Source organism: Pseudophryne corroboree, chromosome 6 (genome assembly GCF_028390025.1).
Source record: "Pseudophryne corroboree isolate aPseCor3 chromosome 6, aPseCor3.hap2, whole genome shotgun sequence".
Lineage (NCBI taxonomy): Eukaryota > Metazoa > Chordata > Amphibia > Anura > Myobatrachidae > Pseudophryne > Pseudophryne corroboree.
In genome coordinates this window covers 190,741,656-190,764,258 of record NC_086449.1, presented here as the reverse complement: position 1 = coordinate 190,764,258, position 22,603 = coordinate 190,741,656, and the positions used below count along the sequence as shown (strand labels likewise).

At 48.3% G+C, this 22,603-nt stretch overlaps 1 protein-coding gene across 8 annotated transcripts in view; it reads left to right on the top strand.

The window, feature by feature from the left end:
- Positions 1-22,603, top strand: part of KIF23 (kinesin family member 23) — a 140,747-nt gene that overhangs the window by 12,964 nt on the left and 105,180 nt on the right. The gene's annotated exons all lie outside the window — the stretch shown is intronic.

Below are 22,603 nucleotides of genomic sequence, written 5' to 3'. Positions count from 1 at the left end.
CCTCACCACTTTGATAATCGTGGATGGTTTATTTATTTAACGGTCTGGCAAATTCTTTGCATCTATTTCCAGTAGAAGAATTTGGGCAAGCTGCCCGTTCTCTGATGCATACACAAAGCTTTTGTCTCTGCAGTGTAAAGTAAACCTATCTTGTGTATGAAGTGGTATACTGTACAGAGAACACTCCTATACCCTTGCTGTTAGAGGCAGTGTAGGTATTTGTTTTTTAGCCAGTTGTGTCATAGCACAGGAATGTGCCGGCTATGGGTGTATACAGAGACAAAGCCCTCTCTATGTAGCGCTTATGATTTAAAACATGTTGTAAGTCAGACTTTATAATAGAAAAAGGTGTGCCCTGGATAATCTGAGTAGGTTTTGCCAGTTCTTGGGGCATACGTTGTAGGTAACATGTTTTTTCTTATTCTTGGTATGGTATCCGGACTACACTATAAAAAGGTCTACAGTCAATTGGTCTACCACTATTGGTAGACATGCATTAGGTTGACATAACAATTGTTGACACACACATGGTAGACGTGTTTTTTTTTTTTAATATAATTTTATTCAATTTTCTCTAAAGTCCTAGAGGATGCTGGGACTCCGTAAGGACCATGGGGATAGACGGGCTCCGCAGAAGACATGGGCACTTTAAGAAAGACTTTGGATCTGGGTGTGCACTGGCTCCTCCCTCTATGCCCCTACTCCAGACCTCAGTTTGATACTGTGCCCAGTGGACACTGGGTGCATTTCAGGGAGCTCTCCTGACTTTCCTGTAAAGAAAGTATTTTAGTTAGGTTTTTTTATGTTCAGGGAGCCTGCTGGCAACAGACTCCCTGCATCGAGGGACTGAGGAGAGAGAAACAGACCCACTTCTCTGAGTTTCAGGGCTCTGTTTCTTAGGCTACTGGACACCATTAGCTCCAGAGGGATGGGTACGCAGGCCTCGCCGTCCGTCCCAGAGCCGCGCCGCAGTCCTCCTCGCAGAGCCGGAAGATAAAAGCCGGCTGAGTATGAGAGGAAAAGACTTCAGAGGCGGCAGAAGACAGCTTGATCTTCATAGAGGTAACGCACAGCAGTGAAGCTGTGCGCCATTGCTCCCATTCACCTCACACACATCGGTCACTGTAAGGGCGCAGGGGGGGCGCCCTGGGCAGCAATATAAACCTCTCCTGTGGCAAATGTACATATATACATGTACAGCTGGGCACTGTACATGTATATAAAGAGCCCCCGCCATGTTTTTAAGAATTTTGAGCGGGACAGAAGCCCGCCGCCGAGGGGGCGGGGCTTCTCCCTCAGCACTCGCCAGCGCCATTTTCTCTGACGTCCTAGTGGATGCTGGGGACTCCGTAAGGACCATGGGGAATAGCGGCTCCGCAGGAGACTGGGCACAACTAAGAAAGATTTAGGACTACCTGGTGTGCACTGGCTCCTCCCTCTATGCCCCTCCTCCAGACCTCAGTTAGAATTTTGTGCCCGGCCGAGCTGGTTGCACACTAGGGGCTCTCCTGAGCTCTTAGAAAGAAAGTATATTTAGGTTTTTTATTTTCAGTGAGATCTGCTGGCAACAGACTCACTGCTACGAGGGACTGAGGGGAGATGAAGCGAACCTACCTGCTTGCAGCTAGCTTGGGCTTCTTAGGCTACTGGACACCATTAGCTCCAGAGGGATCGAACACAGGCCCAGCCTTGGTCGTCCGGTCCCGGAGCCGCGCCGCCGTCCCCCTTGCAGAGCCAGAAGCAAGAAGAACGTCCAGGAAATAGGCGGCTGAAGACTCCGGTCTTCATTAAGGTAGCGCACAGCACTGCAGCTGTGCGCCATTGCTCCCCATGCACACCACACACTCCGGTCACTGATGGGTGCAGGGCGCTGGGGGGGCGCCCTGGGCTGCAATAAAAATACCTTAGCTTGGCAAATAAACACATAATATAGTCAGTAAGACTATATATGTGTAAAATCCCCTGCCAAAAATATCCTGAAAAAAGCAGGAGAAGTCCGCCGTGAAGGGGGCGGGGCTATCTCCCTCAGCACACTGGCGCCATTTCCTCTCACAGCTCCGCTGGAAGGACGCTCCCCAGGCTCTCCCCTGCAGTTTCCAGGCTCAATAGGGTAAAAAAGAGGGGGGGCACTAAATTGAGGCGCAAAACGGTGTTTTATAGCAGCTATAGGGGAAAAATCACTGTGTGTAGTGTGTATCCCTGCATTATATAGCACTCTGGTGTGTGCTGGCATACTCTCTCTCCGTCTCCCCAAAGGACTTTGTGGGGTCCTGTCCTCAGTCAGAGCATTCCCTGTGTGTGTGCGGTGTGTCGGTACGGCTGTGTCGACATGTTTGATGAGGAGGCTTATGTGGAGGCGGAGCAGGTGCCGATAAACTTAGATGTCACCCCCTGCGGGGTCGACACCTGAATGGATGGACATGTGGAAGGAATTACTCGACAGTGTCAACTCCTTACATAAAAGGTTTGACGACATAGCAGATGTGGGACAGTCGGCTGCTCAGCCCGTGCCTGCCCAGGCGTCTCAAAAGCCATCAGGGGCTCTAAAACGCCCATTACCTTAGATGGCAGACACAGATGTCGACACGGATACTGACTCCAGTGTCGACGACGATAAGACTAGTGTACATTCCAATAGAGCCACTCGTTATATGATTACGGCAATGAAAAATGTGTTTCACATTTCTGATATTACCCCAGGTACCACAAAAAAGGGTATTATGTTTGGGGAGAAAAAGCTACCAGTAGTTTTTCCCCCATCTGATGAATTAAATGAAGTGTGTGAAGAAGCGTGGGCTTCCCCCGATAAGAAACTGGTAATTTCTAAAAAGTTACTAATGGCGTACCCTTTCCCGCCAGAGGACGGGTCACGTTGGGAGACATCCCCTAGGGTGGATAAAGCGCTCACGCGTCTGTCAAAAAAGTGGCACTACCGTCTCCGGACACGGCCGCCCTAAAGGAGCCTGCAGATAGAAAGTAGGAGGCTATCCTGAAGTCTGTATATACACACTCAGCAATTATACTGAGACCGGCTATTGCTTCAGCATGGATGTGCAGTGCTGCAGCTGCGTGGTCAGATTCCCTGTCGGAAAACATTGATACCCTAGACAGGGACACTATATTACTAACCGTAGAGCATATTAAAGACGCTGTCTTATACATGAGAGATGCACAGAGGGATATTTGCCGGAAGGCATCTAAAATAAACGCAATGTCCATTTCTGCCAGGAGAGGATTGTGGACTCGGCAGTGGACAGGAGATGCAGATTCTAAAAGGCACATGGAAGTTTTGCCTTACAAGGGTGAGGAGTTGTTTAGGGATGGTCTATCTTACCTTGTTTCCACAGCGACTGCTGGGAAGTCAGCATTTTTACCCCATGTTCCCTCACAGCCAAAAAAAGCACCGTATTATCAGGTACAGTCCTTTCGGCCCCAGAAAGGCAAGCGGGTTAGAGGCGCGTCCTTTCTGCCCAGAGGTAGAGGGAAAAAGCTGCAGCATACAGCCAGTTCCCAGGAACAAAAGTCCTCCCCCGCTTCCTCTAAGTCCACCGCATGACGCTGGGGCTCCACAGGCGGAGCCAGGTACGGTGGGGGCCCGTCTCAAGAACTTCAGCGACCAGTGGGCTCGTTCACGGGTGGATCCCTGGATTCTACAGGTAGTATCTCTGGGGTACAAGCTGGAATTCGAGACGTCTCCCCCTCGCCGTTTCCTCAAATCTGCCTTGCCGACAGCTCCCCTGGACAGGGAGGCAGTGCCGGAGGCGATTCACAAGCTGTATTCTCAGCAGGTGATAATCAAGGTACCCCTCCAACAAGGACGGGGTTACTATTCCACAATGTTTGTGGTACCGAAACCGGACGGTTTGGTGAGACCCATTTTAAATTTAAAATCCTTGAACACTTATATAAGAAGGTTCAAGTTCAAGATGGAATCGCTCAAAGCGGTTATTGCAAGCCTGGATGAGGGGGATTACATGGTATCACTGGACATCAAGGATGCTTACCTGCATGTCCCCATTTACCCTCCTCACCAGGAGTACCTCAGATTTGTGGTACAGGACTGTCATTACCAATTCCAGACGTTGCCGTTTGGTCTGTCCACGGCACCGAGGGTATTTACCAAGGTAATGGCCGAAATGATGATACTCCTTCGGAAAAAGGGAGTTTTAATTATCCCGTACTTGGACGATCTCCTTATAAAGGCGAGGTCCAGGGAACAGTTGGTGATCGGAGTAGCACTAGCTCGGGAAGTGCTACAACAGCACGGCTGGATCCTGAATATTCCAAAGTCGCAGCTGGTTCCTACAACGCGTCTACTGTTCCTGGGGATGGTTCTGGACACAGAACAGAAAAAAGTGTTTCTCCCGGGGGAGAAGGCCAAGGAGTTGTCATCTCTAGTCAGAGACCTCCTAAAACCAAAACGGGTGTCGGTGCACCACTGCACGCGAGTCCTGGGAAAGATGGTGGCTTCTTACGAAGCAATTCCATTCGGAAGGTTCCATGCAAGGATCTTTCAGTGGGATCTGTTGGACAAGTGGTCCGGATCGCATCTTCAGATGCATCGGCTGATAACCCTGTCTCCAAGGACCAGGGTGTCGCTGTTGTGGTGGCTGCAGAGTGCTCATCTTCTAGAGTGCCGCAGATTCGGCATACAGGACTGGGTCCTGGTGACCACGGATGCCAGCCTTCGAGGTTGGGGGGCAGTCACACAGGGAAGAAACTTCCAAGGGCAATGGACAAGTCAGGAGACTTCCCTACACATAAATATTCTGGAACTAAGGGCCATTTACAATGCCCTAAGTCAGGCAAGACCCCTGCTTCAAAACCAGCCGGTGCTGATCCAGTCAGACAACATCACGGCGGTCGCCCATGTAAACCGACAGGGCTGCACAAGAAGCAGGATGGTGATGGCAGAAGCCACAAGGAAAATCATGTGTTAGCACTGTCAGCAGTGTTCATTCCCGGAGTGGACAACTGGGAAGCAGACTTTCTCAGCAGAAACGACCTCCACCCGGGAGAGTGGGGACTTCATCCAGAAGTCTTCCAAATGGTTGTACACCGGTGGGAAAGGCCACAGGTGGACATGATGGCGTCCCGCCTCAACAAAAAGCTAAAAAGATATTGCGCCAGGTCAAGGGACCCTCAGGCGATAGCTGTGGACGCTCTAGTGACACCGTGGGTGTACCAGTCGGTTTATGTGTTCCCTCCTCTTCCTCTCATACCAAAGATGCTGAGGATAATAAGAAAAAGAGGAGTAAGAACTATACTCATCGTTCTGGATTGGCCAAGAAGGACTTGGTACCCGGAACGACAAGAAATGATATCAGAGGACCCTTGGCCTCTGCCTCTCAGACAGGACCTGTTGCAACAGGTGCCCTGTCTGTTCCAAGACTTGCTGCGTTTGACGGCATGGCGGTTGAACGCCGAATCCTAGCAGAAAAGGGCATTCTGGATGAAGTTATTGCTACGCTGATAAAGGCTAGGAAGGACGTGACAGCAAAGCATTATCACCGTATATGGCGAAAATATGTTGCTTGGTGTGAGGCCAGGAAGGCCCCTACAGAGGAATTCCAGCTGGGTCGATTCCTGCACTTCCTACAGTCAGGTGTGACTATGGGCCTAACATTAGGGTCCATAAAGGTCCAGATTTCTGCCCTATCCATCTTCTTTCAAAAAGAACTGGCTTCACTGCCTGAGGTTCAGACGTTTGTTAAGGGAGTGCTGCATATTCAGCCCCCTTTTGTGGCACCTTGGGATCTTAACGTGGTGTTGGATTTCCTGAAATCCCACTGGTTTGAGCCACTTAAGACCGTGGAACTAAAGTATCTCACGTGGAAAGTGGTCATGCTGTTGGCTTTAGCTTCAGCTAGGCGTGTGTCAGAATTGGCGGCTTTGTCATGTAAAAGCCCCTATCTGGTTTTCCATATGGAAAGGGCAGAATTGCGGACTCGTCCGCTATTTCTGCCGAAGGTGGTGTCATCCTTTCATTTGAACCAACCTATTGTGGTGCCTGCGGCTACTCGTGACTTGGAGGACTCTAAGTTGCTGGACGTAGTCCGGGCTTTGAAGATTTATGTAACCAGAACGGCTGGAGTCAGGAAGACTGACTCGCTGTTTATCCTTTATGCATCCAACAAGCTGGGTGCTCCTGCTTCAAAGCAAACTATTGCTCGCTGGATCTGTAACACGATTCAGCAGGCTCATTCTGCGGAGGGATTGCCGCAGCCGAAATCAGTGAAAGCCCATTCCACAAGGAAAGTGGGCTCTTCTTGGGCGGCTGCCCGAGGGGTCTCGGCATTACAGCTTTGCCGAGCTGCTACTTGGTCGGGTTCAAACACTTTTGCAAAATTCTACAGGTTTGATACCCTGGCTGAGGAGGACCTTGTGTTTGCCCATTCGGTGCTGCAGAGTCATCCGCACTCTCCCGCCCGTTTGGGAGCTTTGGTATAATCCCCATGGTCCTTACGGAGTCCCCAGCATCCACTAGGACGTTAGAGAAAATAAGAATTTACTCACCGGTAATTCTATTTCTCGTAGTCCGTAGTGGATGCTGGGCGCCCATCCCAAGTGCGGACTTTCTGCAATACGTGTATATAGTTATTGCTGCAATAAGGGCTATGTTGTTGTTGCATTAGGGTTGAACTGATGCTCTGTTGTTCATACTGTTGACTGGGTAAGTTTATCACCAGTTATGCGGTGTGGCTGGTATGAGTCTTGCCCTGGATTTCCAAAATCCTTTCCTTGTACTGTCAGCTCTTCCGGGCACAGTTTCTCTGAGGTCTGGAGGAGGGACATAGAGGGAGGAGCCAGAGCACACCAGAATCTAAATTCTTTCTTAAAGTGCCCATGTCTCCTGCGGAGCCCGTCTATTCCCCATGGTCCTTACGGAGTCCCCAGCATCCACTACGGACTACGAGAAATAGATTTACCGGTAAGTAAAATCTTATTTTATTGCACAAAAGATTAGACAAAGCTGAAGCTAGGGTACAGTCAGGGAGTCAACCCATGTCTGTCCCTATGTCGCTGGGACCTTCGGGGTCTCAGAAGCGCCCACTATCCCAAATAGTATAGTGTTCACTCTAGGCTATTTTAGCAGGGCGCCGCGCCCTGCCCGTTTTTTGGCATGCAAAACCCGCCCTGCCCCTTTTGCGGCGCCCTGCTAGAACAGCCGCCCGCTTCCTGCCCTTCTGGCGTGTATAGATGCCGTGCGCATGCGCGCAGCATCAATTCACGCATTGGGAGAGGGCTGGGGGAAGCCCAGCACCGACGGAGGTGCTGGGCACGCCCCCAACAGTGACGTCGCCGGCCACAGACACTCTCTCTAGTAGCGTCTGTCGGCCGCCCCTAAAATGGTGTAGGTGTGGCCACGCCCCCGTTTCCTCGGAGTCCGGCGCCCTGCCCCTTTTCACTCCTAGAGTGAACACTATAGTAGACACGGATTCAGACTCCAGTGTCGACTACGATGATGCAAAATTACAGCCAAAAGTGGCTAAATGTATTCGATATATGATTATTGCAATAAAAGATGTTTTGCATATCACAGAGGAACCCCCTGTTTCTGGCACGAGGGTACACATGTATAAGGGAAAGAAACCTGAGGTAACCTTTCCCTCCTCACATGAGCTGAACGAATTATGCGAAAAAGCGTGGGAAACTCCAGACAAAAAACTGCAGATTCCCAAAAGGATTCTTATGGCGTATCCTTTCCCGCCAAAGGACAGAATACGGTGGAAATCCTCCCCTAGGGTAGACGAGGCTTTGACACGCTTATCAAAAAAGATAGCGCTCCCATCCCTAGATACGGCTACCCTCAAGGATCCTGCTGACCGCGAGCAGGAGGTTACCTTGAAGTCCATTTACACACATTCTGGTACATTACTCAGACCGGCAATTGCGTCGGCCTGGGTTTGTAGTCCTGTAGCAGCATTGACAGATTCCTTATCAGCAGATATTGAGACCCTTGATAAGGATACCATTTTAATGACCCTAGGGCATATAAAAGATGCTGTCCTATATATGAGGGATGCTCAAAGAGACATTAGTTTACTGGGTTCCAGAATAAACGCTATGTCTATTTCTGCTAGACGAGTCTTATAGACACGACAGTGGTCAGGTGATGCCGACTCAGAGGCATATGGAGTTTTTGCCTTACAAGGGTGAGGAATTGTTTGGAGAGGGCCTCTCGGACCTCGTCTCCACAGCTACGGCAGGTAAATCGAATTTTTTGCCTTATATTTCTTCACAATCTAAGAAAGCGCCTCATCAAATGCAGTCCTTTAATTAAAATAAAAGCAAAAGAGTACGTGGATCGTCCTTTCTTGCCAGAGGTAAGGGCAGAGGGAAAAAGCTGCACAACACAGCTAGTTCCCAGGAAAAGAAGTCCTCCCCGGCCTCTGCAAAATCCACCGCATGACGCTGGGGCTCCCCTGAGGGAGTCCGCTCCAGTGGGGGCACGTCTTCGACTTTTCAGCCACATCTGGGTTCACTCGCAGGTGGATCCCTGGGCAATAGAAATTGTTTCCCAGGGATACAAGCTGGAATTCGAAGAGGTGCCTCCTCGCCGGTTTTTCAAATCTGCGCTACCAACTTTTCCCCTGGAAAGGGAGACAGTGTTACATGCGATTCACAAATTGTCTTCAACAAGTGGTGGTCGAGGTACCCCTGCTTCAAAGAGGGAAGGGGTACTACTCAACTCTGTTTGTGGTCCCGAAACCGGACTGTTCGGTCAGACCCATTTTGAATTTAAAATCCCTGAACCTTTACTTAAAACGGTTCAAATTCAAAATGGAATCACTGAGTGGTCATCACCAGCCTGGAAGGGGGGGATTTTATGGTATCTCTGGACATAAAGGATGCATACCTGCATGTTCCCATATATCCTCCTCATCAGGCGTACCTGAGATTTGCGGTACAGGATTGTCATTACGAATTTCAGACGTTGCCTTTTGGGCTTTCTACGGCCCCGAGAATTTTCACCAAGGTAATGGCGGAAATGATGGTGCTCCTGCGCAAGCAGGGTGTCACAATTATCCCGTACTTGGACGATCTCCTCATAAAAGCGAGATCACGGGAGAAGTTGCTGAACAGCGTATCACTTTCACTGAAGGTGTTACAGTGACACGGCTGGATTCTCAATATTCTAAAGTCGCAGCTGAATCCTACGACTCGTCTGCCCTTCTTGGGCATGATTCTGGACACAGACCAGAAAAGGGTTTTTCTTCCAATAGAAAAAGCGCAGGAACTCATGACTTTAGTCAAGAACCTGTTGAAGCCAAAACAAGAGTCAGTACATCATTGCACTCAAGTCCTGGGAAGAATGGTGGCGACGTATGAAGCCATTCCCTTCGGCAGGTTCCATGCAAGGACTTTCCAATGGGACCTATTGGACAAATGGTCCGGGTCACATCTGCAAATGCATCAGCGGATCACCCTGTCCCCCAGGGCCAGGGTATCTCTCCTGTGGTGGCTGCAGAGTGCTCACCTTCTAGAGGGCCGCAGGTTCGGCATTCAGGATTGGATCCTGGTGGCCACGGACGCGAGCGTCCGAGGTTGGGGAGCAGTCACACAGGGAAGAAATTTCCAAGGCCTTTGGTCAAGTCAAGAGACTTGTCTTCACATCAACATCCTGGAACTAAGGGCCATATACAACGCCCTACGTCAAGCGGAGACTTTACTTCGCGACCGACCAGTTCTGATCCAGTCAGACAACGTCACCGCAGTAGCTCATGTAAACCGCCAGGGCGGCACAAGGAGCAGAGTGGTGATGGCGGAAGCCACCAGAATTCTTTGTTCTGCGGAGAATCATGGAAGCGCACGGTCAGCAGTGTTCATTCCGGGAGTGGACAACTGGGAAGCAGACTTCCTCAGCAGACACGACCTGAATCCGGGAGAGTGGGGACTTCATCAGGAAGTCTTCGCACAGATTGCAAGTCGGTGGGGACTGCCCCAAATAAACATGATGGCGTCCCGTCTCAACAAAAAGCTACAAAGGTATTGCGCCAGGTCAAGAGATCCTCAGGCGGTAGCTGTGGACGCCCTAGTGACACCGTGGGTGTTCCAGTCGGTCTATGTATTTCCTCCTCTTCCTCTCATACCCAAGGTGTTGCGAATAATAAGAAAAATAGGAGTGAGAACAATACTCATTGTTCTGGATTGGCCACGAAGGACCTGGTATCCGGATCTGCAGGAAATGCTCACAGAAGATCCGTGGCCTCTTCCTCTAAGACAGGACCTGTTGCAACAGGGTCCCTGTCTGTTCCAAGACTTACCGTGGCTGCGTTTGACGGCATGGCGGTTGAACGCCAGATCCTAGCTGAAAAAAGGTATTCCGGATGAGGTCATTCCTAAGCTAATAAAGGCTAGGAAGGACGTGACATCTAAACATTATCACCGAATATGGCGAAAATATGTTTCTTGGTGTGAGACCAGGAATGCTCCTACGGAAGAATTCCATCTAGGCCGTTATCTACACTTCCTACAAACTGGAGTGAATTTGGGCCTAAAATTAGGCTCCATTAAAGTTCAGATTTCGGCCTTATCCATTTTCTTTCAAAAGAAAGTGGCCTCTCTACCTGAAGTACAGACTTTTGTGAAGGGAGTACTGCATATTCAGCCTCCTTTTGTACCTCCGGTGGCGCCTTGGGACCTTAACGTGGTGTTAAGTTTCCTTAAGTCACATTGGTTTGAACCACTTAGAACAGTGGAGTTGAAATCTCTCACTTGGAAGGTGGTCATGTTAGCCTTGGCTTCGGCTAGGCGAGTTTTGGAATTGGCGGCTTTATCACATAAAAGCCCCTATCTGGTTTTCCATATGGATAGAGCGGAATTGCGGACCCGTCCTCAATTCCTACCTAAGGTGGTGTCATCCTTTCATATGAACCAACCTATTGTCGTGCCTGTGGCTACGCGTGACTTGGAGGATTCCGAGTACCTTGATGTGGTCAGGGCTTTGAAAATTTATGTGGCCAGAACGGCTAGGATCAGAAAAACAGAAGCACTGTTTGTCCTGTATGCAGCCAACAAGGTTGGCAGACCTGCTTCAAAGCAGACTATTGCTCGCTGGATCTGTAACACGATTCAGCAGGCGCATTCTACGGCAGGATTGCCGTTACCAAAATCGGTTAAGGCCCATTCCACTAGGAAGGTGGGCTCGTCTTGGGCGGCTGCCCGAGGGGTCTCGGCACTACAGCTGTGCCGAGCTGCTACTTGGTCGGGGTCAAACACCTTTGCAAAGTTCTATAAGTTTGATACCCTGGCTGAGGAGGACCTCCTATTTGCTCAATCGGTGCTGCAGAGTCATCCGCACTCTCCCGCCCGTTTGGGAGCTTTGGTATAATCCCCATGGTCCTTACGCAGTCCCCAGCATCCTCTAGGACGTAAGAGAAAATAAGATTTTAAACCTGCCGGTAAATCTTTTTCTCGCAGTCCGTAGAGGATGCTGGGCGCCCGTCCCAAATGCGGACTACTTCTGCAAGACTTGTATATAGTTTTGCTTACATAAGGGTTATGTTATAGTTTTCATCGGTCTTGGACTGATACTATGTTGTTTTCATACTGTTAACTGGTTAGTATATCACAAGTTATACGGTGTGATTGGTGTGGCTGGTATGAATCTTGCCCTTGGATTAACAAATCCTTTCCTCGTACTGTCCGTCTACTCTGGGCACAGTTTCTCTAACTGAGGTCTGGAGGAGGGGCGTAGAGGGAGAAGCCAGTGCACACCCAGATCCAAAGTCTTTCTAAAAGTGCCCATTTCTCCTGCGGAGCCCGTCTATCCCCATGGTCCTTACGGAGTCCCAGCATCCTCTACGGACTACGAGAAAAAGATTTACCGGTAGGTTTAAAATCTTATTTCTCTAACGTCCTAGTGGATGCTGGGACTCCGTAAGGACAATGGGGAATAGACGGGCTCCACAGGAGACTGGGCACTCTAAGAAAGAATTAGTACTACTGGTGTGCACTGGCTCCTCCCTCTATGCCCCGCCTCCAGACCTCAGTTAGAATCTGTACCCGGAAGGACCTGGGTGCATTTTAGTGAGCACTCCTGAGCTTGCTATTAAAGTATTTTAGTTAGGTTTTTTATTTTCAGAGAGCTTCTGCTGGCAACAGACTCTCTGCTACGTGGGACTGAGGGGAGAGAAGCAAACCTACTAACTGCGGCTAGGTTGCGCTTCTTAGGCTACTGGACAACATTAGCTCCAGAGGGATCGAACACAGGAACTTAACCTTGGTCGTCCGTTCCTGGATCTGCGCCGCTGTCCCCTTCGCAGAGCCAGAAGACAGAAGCCGGCAGTTGAAGTAAGAAGACGTCAAAATCGGCGGCAGAAGACTCCTGTCTTCATATGAGGTAGCGCACAGCACTGCAGCGCCATTGCTTCCACACTAACCCACACACTCCGGTCACTGTAGGGTGCAGGGCGGGGCACCCTGGGCAGCAATTGAGTACCTCCTGGCAAAAAGCAGCATATATACAGCTGGGCACTGTATATATGCATGAGCCCCTGCCATTTTTTACACCAAATCGCGGGACCGAAGCCTGCCGCTGAGGGGGCGGGGCTTCTTCCTCAGCACTCACCAGCGCTATTTTCTCTCCACAGCTCCGCTGAGAGGAAGCTCCCCAGGCTCTCCCCTGCAGACTCACGGTAGAAAGAGGGTAAAAAGAGAGGGGGGGCACATAAATTTAGCGCATTAATCATATATACAGCAGCTACTGGGTAAACACTAAGTTACTGTGTCATTCCTGGGTTATATAGCGCTGGGGTGTGTGCTGGCATACTCTCTCCCTGTGTCTCCAAAAGGCCTTGTGGGGGGTCCTGTCCTCATATAGAGCATCCCCTGTGTGTGTGGTGTGTCGGTACGCTTGTGTCGACATGTTTGACGAGGAGGGCTATGTGGAGGCAGAGCAAGTGCAGATGAATGAGGTGTCTCCGCCGACGGCGCCGACACCTGATTGGATGGATATGTGGAAGGTGTTAAATGATAATGTAAACTCCTTGCATAAAAGGTTGGATAAAGCTGAAGCCTTGGGACAGTCGGGGTCTCAGCCCATGCCTGATCCTACAGCGCGGAGGCCGTCAGGGTCTCAGAAGCGCCCACTATCCCAAATTGTTGACACGGATTCTGACTCCAGTGTCGATGGCGATGATGCAAAATTGCAGCCTAAAATGGCTAAAGCCATCCGCTACATGATTATAGCAATGAAGGATGTATTGCACATATCAGAGGTAAACCCTGTCCCTGACAAGAGGGTTTATATGTTTGGGGAGAAAAAGCAAGAGGTGACTTTTCCCCCTTCACATGAGTTATGTGAAAAAGCGTGGGATTCTCCTGATAGGAAAGTGCTGATTTCCAAAAGGTTACTGATGGCGTACCCTTTCCCGCCAACGGACAGGATGCGCTGGGAATCCTCCCCCAGGGTAGACAAAGCTCTGACACGCTTATCTAAGAAGGTGGCCCTGCCGTCACAGGATACGGCCTCCCTAAAGGATCCTGCGGATAGGAAGCAGGAAGGTATCCTGAAGTCTGTTTATATACATTCAGGAACTCTACTGAGGCCGGCAATTGCGTCGGCCTGGATGTGTAGTGCTGTAGCAGCATGGACAGAGACTCTGTCTGAGGAACTGGATACCTTGGGCAAGGATACTATTTTACTGACCCTGGGGCATATAAAAGACGCTGTCCTATATATGAGGGATGCCCAGAGGGACATTTGCCTACTGGGCTCTAGAATAAATGCAATGTCTATTTCTGCCAGAAGGGTCCTGTGGACTCGGCAATGGACAGGTGATGCCGACTCTAAAAAGCACATGGAGGTTTTACCTTATATGGGTGAGGAATTGTTTGGGGACGGTCTCTCGGACCTAGTTTCCACAGCTACTGCTGGGAAGTCAAATTTTTTGCCATATATTCCCTCACAGCCTAAGAGAGCACAATATTACCAAATGCAGTCCTTTCGATCACAAAAAAGCAAGAAAGTCAGAGGTGCATCCTTTCTTGCCAGAGGCAGGGGTAGAGGAAAGAAGCTGCACCATACAGCTAGTTCCCAGGAACAGAAGTCCTCCCCGGCTTCCACTAAATCCACCGCATGACGCTGGGGCTCCACAGGTGGAGCCGGGTGCGGTGGGGGGCGCGTCTCCGAAATTTCAGCCACCAGTGGGTTCGCTCAAAGGTGGATCCCTGGGCTATACAGATTGTGTCTCAGGGATACAAGCTGGAATTCAAAGTGATGCCCCCTTACCGTTACCTCAAATCGGCCCTGCCAGCTTCCCCCATGGAAAGGGAGGTAGTGTTAGCGGCAATTCACAAGTTATATCTCCAGCAGGTGGTGGTAAAGGTTCCCCTCCTTCAACAGGGAAGGGGTTACTATTCCACAATGTTTGTGGTACCAAAACCGGACGGTTCGGTCAGACCCATATTGAATTTAAAGTCCCTGAACATTTATCTGAAAAGATTGAAGTTCAAAATGGAATTGCTCAGAGCGGTCATTGCAAGCCTGGAAGAGGGGGATTTTATGGTGTCTCTGGACATCAAGGATGCTTACTTGCATGTCCCCATTTCTCTGACGTCCTAGTGGATGCTGGGAACTCCGTAAGGACCATGGGGAATAGCGGGCTCCGAAGGAGACTGGGCACTCTAAGAAAGAATTAGGACTACCTGGTGTGCACTGGCTCCTCCCTCTATGCCCCTCCTCCAGACCTCAGTTAGAATCTGTGCCCGGCTCGAGCTGGTTGCACACTAGGGGCTCTCCTGAGCTTCTAGTAAAGAAAGTATTTATTAGGTTTTTTATTTTCAGTGAGATCTGCTGGCAACAGACTCACTGCAACGAGGGACTTAGGGGAGAGAAGCGAACCTACCTGCTTGCAGCTAGCTTGGGCTTCTAGGCTACTGGACACCATTAGCTCCAGAGGGATCGAACACAGGCCCAGCCTCTGTCGTCCGGTCCCGGAGCCGCGCCGCCATCCCCCTTGCAGAGCCAGAAGCATGAAGATCTTCACGGAAATCGGCGGCTGAAGACTCCAGTCTTCATTAAGGTAGCGCACAGCACTGCAGCTGTGCGCCATTGCTCCCTGTGCACACCACATACTCCGGTCACTGATGCGGGGGGGGCGCCCTGGGCAGCAATTAGAGTACCTTAAAGTGGCTAATCACACATAATATAGCCTAAGAAGCTATATATGTGTAAAATACCCCTGCCACATTATTATTATAAAAGCGGGAGAAGTCTGCCGAAAAAGGGGTGGGGCTATCTCCCTCAGCACACTGGCGCCATTTCCTCACAGCTCCGCTGGAAGGACGCTCCCCAGGCTCTCCCCTGCGGTTTCCAGGCTCAATAGGGTAAAAAAGAGGGGGGTGGGGGGGCACTAAATTTAGGCGCAAATTATATATATATATATATATATATATATATATATATATATATATATATATATATATATATATATATATATATATATACATACATACATACATACATACATACATACATACATACATACATACATACATACATACATACATACATACATACATACATACATACATACATACATACATACATACATACATGCTATAGGGTAAATCACTTGTGTAGTGTAACTCCCTGCATTATATAGCGCTGTGGTGTGTGCTGGCATACTCTCTCTCTGTCTCCCCAAAGGACTTTGTGGGGTCCTATCCCCAGTCAGAGCATTCCCTGTGTCGGTACGGCTGTGTCGACATGTTTGATGAGGAGGCTTATGTTGAGGCGGAGCAAGTGCCGATAAATTTGATGTCACCCCCTGCGGGGTCGACACCTGAGTGGATGGATATGTGGAAGGAATTACGCAACAGTGTCAACTCCTTACATAAAAGGTTTGACGACATAGCAGATGTGGGACAGCCGGCTTCTCAGCCCGTGCCTGCCCAGGCGTCTCAAAAGCCATCAGGGGCTCAAAAACGCCCACTGCCTCAGATGGCTGACACAGATGTCGACACGGATACTGACTCCAGTGTCGACGACGATGAGACTAGTGTACATTCCAACAGAGTCACCCGTTACATGATTACGGCAATGAAAAATGTGTTGCTCATTTCTGATATTAACCCAGGTACCACAAAAAAGGGTATTATGTTTGGGGAGAAAAAGCAACCAGTGGTTTTTCCCCCATCTGATGAGTTGAATGAAGTGTGTGAAGAAGAGTGGGCTTCCCCCGATAAGAAATTAGTGATTTCTAAAAAGTTGCTAATGGCGTACCCTTTCCCGCCAGAGGACAGGATACGTTGGGAGACATCCCCTAGGGTGGATAAAGCGCTCACACGCTTGTCAAAGAAGGTGGCACTACCGCCATATGCGGTGATAATATTTTGCGGTCACATCTTTCCTAGCTTTAATCAGTGTAGGAATGACTTCCTCCGGAATGCCCTTTTCTTTTAGGATCTGGTGTTCAACCGCCATGCCGTCAAATGCAGCCGCGGTAAGTCTTGGAACAGACAGGGCCCCTGCTGCAGCAGGTCCTGTCTGAGCGGCAGAGGCCATGGGTCCTCTGAGATCATTTCTTGAAGTTCTGGGTACCAAGCTCTTCTTGGCCAATCCGGAACCACGAGTATAGTTCTTACTCCTCTCCTTCTTATTCTCAGTATCTTGGGTATGAGAGGCAGAGGAGGGAACACATAAACCGACTGGTACACCCACGGTGTCACTAGAGTGTCCACAGCTATCGCCTGAGGGTCCCTTGACCTGGCGCAATATCTTTTTAGCTTTTTGTTGAGGCGGGACGCCATCATGTCCACCTGTGGCCTTTCCCAACGGTTTACAATCATTTTGAAGACTTCTGGATGAAGTCCCCACTCTCCCGGGTGGAGGTCGTGTCTGCTTAGGAAGTCTGCTTCCCAGTTGTCCACTCCCGGAATGAACACTGCTGACAGTGCTATCACGTGATTTTCCGCCCATCGGAGAATCCTTGTGGCTTCTGCCATCGCCAACCTGCTTCTTGTGCCGCCCTGTCGGTTTACATGGGTGACCGCCGTGATGTTGTCTGACTAGATCAGCACCGGCTGGTTTTGAAGCCGGGGTCTTGCCTGACTTAGGGCATTGCAAATGGCCCTTAGTTCCAGAATATTTATGTGTAGAGAAGTCTCCTGACTTGACCATTGTCCTTGGAAGTTTCTTCCCTGTGTGACTGCCCCCCAACCTCGAAGGCTGGCATCCGAGGTCACCAGGACCCAGTCCTGTATGCCGAATCTGCGGCCCTCTGGAAGATGAGCACTCTGCAGCCATCACAACAGCGACACCCTGGCCCTTGGAGACAGGGTTATCAGCCGATGCATCTGAAGATGCGATTCGGACCACCTGTCCAACAGATCCCACTGAAAGATCCTTGCATGGAACCCTCCGAATGGAATTGCTTCGTAAGAAGCCACCATCTTTCCCAGGACCCGCGTGCAGTGGTGCACCGACACCTGTTTTGGTTTTAGGTGGTGTCTGACTAGAGATGACAACTCCTTGGCCTTCTCCTCCGGGAGAAACACTGATAAAGCTAAATATTTATCTTGTATAAAACCCTTTATGAGGTCTAAGAACACTGTACGCTATTTACGTATTGAGTACCGTAAGGGTATGCTCGTTGCGTAACGATCGCTTAGCCGTGGTCGAGACGCTCAAGCGTCACGTTCGCTCACGGCCGAGGGATCACAGGCAGGCACGCTATTGGCTGCCGACTAACGTAATGATTCGCTATAGCGTAGCGGACGCTCGGGACCACGAGGAGATCACCAGCGGCGCTGACGCTCACAATGTTAAACTTTTAAATCTAAACCATAAACAATGTAATATGCTGTAAAACCTTAGTGTGGAGATAGGGTGTAGGTGCAACACAGTGTAACCTTATTAACTTAAAAGCTGTTTGAGCGTCACCGACGCTCTGTGAATACTTAACACTATAAGAAATACACAGATACCGTGCTTAGGGTCCAACGCCTAATATATATTATGGATGTTATACTTGCAAAAGAATTAATACAATACAAGTCATACACTACAATATAACATAGACTACCTAACCAGATAACTACACAGGAAATACAATACAATACTATTACGTTTAAGAGAGTACGAGAGAAAGAGAAGAGAGAGAGAGAGAGAAATATGGCCCATAACATCAAGAAAGACAATATGATTGCGGAGAAAACTTACGCACAAAGGAAACGATCGCATGCGCCTCTGGACATCCAGCTCCCGATTTTCAGCAATGATAACCGTTGAAGAGTAAGAGCTGGATGTGATCGGCTTGTCTATTTATGCCCCACACACAATGCGATTCAATGGTCCCTACAATCTCATTGTTCATTGGACACAGGAATTCCTCCTCGCATTATAACAAAAGGTCATAGGTTGATTCATACAGGTGGGCTGTGACTATTTCCAACAGCTCAGGTGGGAGGGAAACTGGGTTTCCCGCCGCATGGATAAATAAGTGCAAATACAGTAAATGTTCATAAACTTCTTATGTCCATAACTATTCGCACGAGCGATTAATCCGCTTCAAACCAACACCGGAATATTGCTAATTAAATACTCTTCCGATGGGTACTAAACACCACTGTATTACTCCTGTCTGACCCTTCGTATCAAACAAAGAGGGATTTCTCTGTTCATGAACATTCTACATTAACCAAACTTTCAGACTCTATCAAAGGGACCATGATCTACAAAATACATTATATAGTGGAAATATGTAACGATTGGGTCGCACGCTACGAACACATGAACTCTACCGTAAATGCACATACCGCGCACCCGCGGGTGCCCGCAACAGCGAGTATGCGCACGCACGGGAGAGCGCACGCATGCGCAGCGCAGACCTGTGTGAGGTGCAAATATGGCAGTGTGCATAGAGATATTTTTCTGACTTTGACAGTCCACCCTTTGGCAGTCAACAATAACTGCCACTTCCTAAAACATTTTAAAAAGAGAAAAATATATGTCAGGGGTTAATACATTTACATGGTTGGGTAGGGGAGGAGAGGAGAAGGTAGGAAAAGGGTATGACCTAGTGTGATAGCAGAAGCATGTGTGTATGAATCCGTGCTTGGGGGTCATGTATCATCGTGCCGTACGTGTTTTAAATCAAGCTTCGAGGTATTGCGAAGTATACATTTGAATTCCTTCTTATCCCGTGGTACGGGTCTGTGGATGGGCTGTCAAACTTTACCGAGCTCTTTTCGGATTTTGAACAAAATGGGGAGCACATTTTAGTTGATACATGAATGGGGGAATATGTGATTGCTGGTATCTGTACCTGTATTCCCTATACTATGTGTGTAATTACCTGAAGGTTGTAGAGATGAAGAAAAGACATAATTACGGTAAATGCAGTGGTATTCTATGTCAGGTAAATGAACATTTGTCGGTTGAAGTCTTGTTCGGTGTCTGTTGAATGCAGTCTTCTTTGTGCTTTTGCCCATAAGGTGCGAGCAAAAGCTTTGTCAATGTCCATAGATTTACAAAAGTGTTGGGCTAGCGTAATTTTAAGATTTCTAGGGAAACTGGGGATCTATGGCAAAGTTCATCAAAAATCTGTGTATCAGGTTGTCAAAACTTCTTCTTTAATCCATCTGTTGTCTGTATATCGGCTCATCAAATTCCTCGTCCAAGTGGGTCTTTTTACCTTGGAGAAAACGGAAAAACAGGTGATAGAAACGGACCGTAGAAATCGCATTTTCATCACATCATTGTTTCTACATTTGGGTCATAAATCAAATCCATTGGAATTACAATTTCCTCACTCCTTAAACTCATCACCCTGGTACTTCGTTTGCACTTCATTAAAGCCTGACCGCATCTAAATATCAAGCCAATCGTTATGATAACACCTAAGATACATAGGAGAAACTTCCCTACATCCATTATGACTCCTTTAGCCCATTCTCCTAAACCAGAGAACCAATTTCGCGGGTTCAACCATGACACCCAACCAGTCAGCTCATTACTCACAGCAGCAAGGGTGAGATTGTGTCTCCTGCGAAATTCCCACTCAGTTGGAGAATATCGTCCATCTTTCGGTCTATGACCTCGACCGGGTCCTCGGTACTATTTGTAATATGTGCAACATTTCACGCCGTACTGCGTTGCCAGTGTGACACAATATCCACCTGTTACTGCCGTGAGATAATTGAGAATCATTCTATGCTGAACTAGTTCTGTTTTATAAGCTTGAAGTTCTCTTCCAGTATACCTAAACGTGTCATCATACATTTCTGTGATATTGTCTAACAAATTTGCGAGCGCAGATATGTATTTATAATTCAACACTCCTCTGGCGGTGCGAGTGAAATCTAACGCGATTAGAACCTGAATCCCGGTGGATTCATGGATCATGTCAGAGGCCGGATGCTCTGTTCTTTCTATCAGGTGCCGTTTAACTACGTGTGAGTATAAGGAGCTTGGGCAACACGGTGTATATCCTTCATTTTGGCATGTGATAGTCATTACTTCAGGCAGTACTTTTCCAATATAACACAATCCTTCAGAGTTTGGGGCAAGCCACTTATACGCCTTCCTCCCGCATATGAAATATGCATCATCGGGGAGAACATATGGGACGGAGTAGGACATAACCATATTACACATCTTCCATGTGAAATCTCCTAACCCTAATTCTCCCATCTGTCTAGTACACGTATCAGTTTGTACGATATGTGCACAGTATCCTGGTGATACCTCTCCAACTCTCGTAATCCTATTTCCTAGGGTATACCTATATCGGAAAGATTTTCCTCTACTGGCTATGTGGCGTACAAGCTCTGTATCTGTCGGCATTCTATCTGCTCTATATGAAAAGGTCATGGTTTGGTTACTCCATGACACTTCCCAATTTCCCGGCTTTCGGGGATTGGAAATGTTAAAACATATGAGGGATCTATCCACATGATATTGGTGGAGCTTCAAACTAGGAGGACTGGAGATATTAAACCTCCTGTCCACCGGCCTCCCACCACTTAGCTCAAGTACCTCCCCTATCGTTAAAGGAAATGGTACTAGTCCTGATTTGCTATGACCTTGAGGTACTTGAGAGCATACCCAACAATCTGTTTGATTTAACACACTACCCACTAAGGAGTGATAGTCACTCAATGGATGCCGGTCCATGTGGATATTAAAACTGGATTGGCATTTCTTGATGCACCCATCCTCAACTACGTTGTCACAGAGCCTACAGATACAGTTTTCTTCAGCTAACAATCCTTCACAATTCCTTCTGTGGTCAATGCTATCGGATCGTTTTCTGATACTCGCCTTTGCTTGTTGATTATGTTGTTCTCTGAAAACTACGCCTCCATCTCTGTCATCAGAACCCATTCCAGAACCTCTCTCGACCTCCATGGTACTCTCGCCGGAACAGACTGCTCTGGTCAACATCATGGTCAACAGGAAAATCCGGATCACAGTCTCTTGGGGCAAGTCCATCTTATAGGAGGAAACGAAGAAGAATGAGAAGGGGGAAAAATAATTTGAGGGAGGGGGGATGGGAAGTGGAGAAAAACAATAAAAGGGAACAGGGAATCGACAACTGCTTTTGATCTTGTGATTCTCAATGCTCAGGTGCCGCCTCAGTCCTCCTGGAACAGACACTCCAGTGATACAACTTCTTCTATCGTCTGTTCCTTATCACGGGACCTCTCTGGATCAGCAACCTTCTTACAATGGGACGAATGAACCCATGTCTCTCTCTCGGCAACTTTCAATGCTGTAGTGCTAGTCAATAAGACTTGGTATGGTCCTTCCCATCTGTCAATAAGGCAACCTGAGCGTAGAAAATTCCGTATCATTACATAATCCCCGGGTTCAATGTCATGACAATTACTATCTGGTAAATCAGGAATCGCTAACTTCAAATTATCATTTTGATTCCTTAGCTGTTTACTCATATTAACCAGGTACTTTACAGTCACTTCATTGTTACACTTCAAATCATCCTGAGGGTTAATCATAACATGCGGTTGTCGACCAAACAAGATTTCAAAAGGAGACAGATTAAGAGGGGACCTGGGAGTGGTTCTGATGCTGTACAGTACAATGGGTAGAGCTTCTGGCCATGTCAATCCTGTCTCTGCCATAACTTTGCTCAGTTTATTTTTAATAGTGCTGTTCACTCTTTCTACCTTCGCACTCGCCTGTGGACGGTATGGAGTGTGCAGCTTGCTATCAATTCCCATCAACTTACACATTCCTTGAAAGACATCACCTGTAAAATGGGTACCCCTATCACTTTCAATTATTCTAGGGATACCATACCTACATACAAATTCCTGCACAATTTTCTTAGCAGTAAACATGGCGGTATTTGTGGCCGCAGGAAATGCTTCGACCCAATTTGGGAAAACATCTATACAAACAAGTACATATTTCAAATTTCGACAAGGGGGTAATTGAATGAAGTCAATCTGTATTACCTGGAAAGGGCCGCCTGCAGGTGGGATATGAGATGGTTCTGTTGGTATTGCTTTTCCGATGTTCTTTCTCAAACAGGTAAGGCATGACATTGCTCTCTTACCTGCATAAGATGAAAATCCTGGGGCGCACCAATATGCTCTTACCAACTTGCACATTCCCTCCTTGCCCAGATGA